The sequence below is a fragment of the Lepeophtheirus salmonis genome, chromosome 10 (assembly GCF_016086655.4).
Source record: "Lepeophtheirus salmonis chromosome 10, UVic_Lsal_1.4, whole genome shotgun sequence".
Classification (NCBI taxonomy): Eukaryota; Metazoa; Arthropoda; class Copepoda; order Siphonostomatoida; family Caligidae; genus Lepeophtheirus; species Lepeophtheirus salmonis.
The window spans coordinates 232,835-234,222 of NC_052140.2; positions in this window are offsets into that span (position 1 = coordinate 232,835).

Genomic DNA, 1,388 nt, shown 5'->3' on the forward strand with positions numbered 1-1,388 from the left:
ATTCCTTTTCCCCAAATGAGTCAATTATTCCTTATATTATTTACAGGGTGACTCGTAAGTCTTGGAACAGCAACTTCAACGTTTTATTTGTCCTAGACGGGTGTACGTAACCTCCTCCTCCTTTATATGTTGTAAAAAACTTTATCTAAAACGTGTTCTTGAGCCTCTAACGAAAACATCATGAACCTGATGCTTGCCATTATTTCGCTTCATTTGGAAGCATCAAGAACATTCGCCTAAACAAAGGCAGCGTGTTTAGAGTCCGAAGGTCTCAATGATGATCTAGGCGGGTGTCAGTGGTGCCAACCCACTTTTGGACAAAGAACATGTAGCCCCTTCTTCCCCAAATCTTAACGTAATTTACTTCTCCTTATAGTCCACTCTGGAGATGAAGGTTAGTGTGACTTTCTATTGCAGTGTTGACGACATGAATAATGCTCCCACAGTGTCTGCAGTGCACAACTTATTGGCAGAAACCATCCGTACAGCGTGTAAAGGAGTTCCGAAGCGTCTGAGAACCGTAGTTCCCGCAAATGGTAGCCTTGTGGAATGTACTGGCAATCATTTTGAAGGAAATTTTACCATACCTGCAATAGTGTAAAAAGATGTTTTATTAAAAAATATTTGTGTACTTTCTTGGCTGTTGAAGTTGTCCTATAATTTATCAGAGTAAAATAGGGCCCTAATATATTGTGTTTCACATTTTTTTAAATAAGAAACTACAAGCTTCAACAAAAATTGTTCTTCCTCACATTTTTTAATGACAAATTTTAACAATTATTTTTAACAAAATTTTAATTTAACAGACAGTTTCCAATGTCGGCTAGTCTTATTTTTTATAGTGCTCCATGTAAGGACTTTGGAGGGAAAAAACATTTAACACTTGTATATACGCTTTCCTGGATTGTCCGAGTGTTCGAATTTTAAGACAATTTATTGGCATAAATGTAAGGATGACCTGGAATCAAAATTAACAAAAGTACTGGTTTTGTTTGGACTTTCAAAACTAAAGGTATCCCCAAAAAGGACAGAGGCGTTAGAATTAGCATTGTTGAAATCCAAAGCTCTTATTTCCAACTAAAATTACTAGCAGAGGAGATAAGAACTGTTATCTTCTCAGCTATTACAATATATGCTGCCATCTGTTTGATGATTCCGAAGACCTCGAGTTCTGAATTTTGAAAAAATCGTGCTGATTTTATTAGGTATTACCCCTCTATGTAGGCAAAATAGTTAGACCCTCTAAAGTGGATTGTAAGGTCTTATAAAACTTTTAAAAAGAAATAATCTTACCATGGGGACCACTGATACTTTTAATGGTTATTTATTTACTGCAATTTATTGTCATTGGCTCTTGTTATATGTGTCTTCTGAATTCTTTATATTGA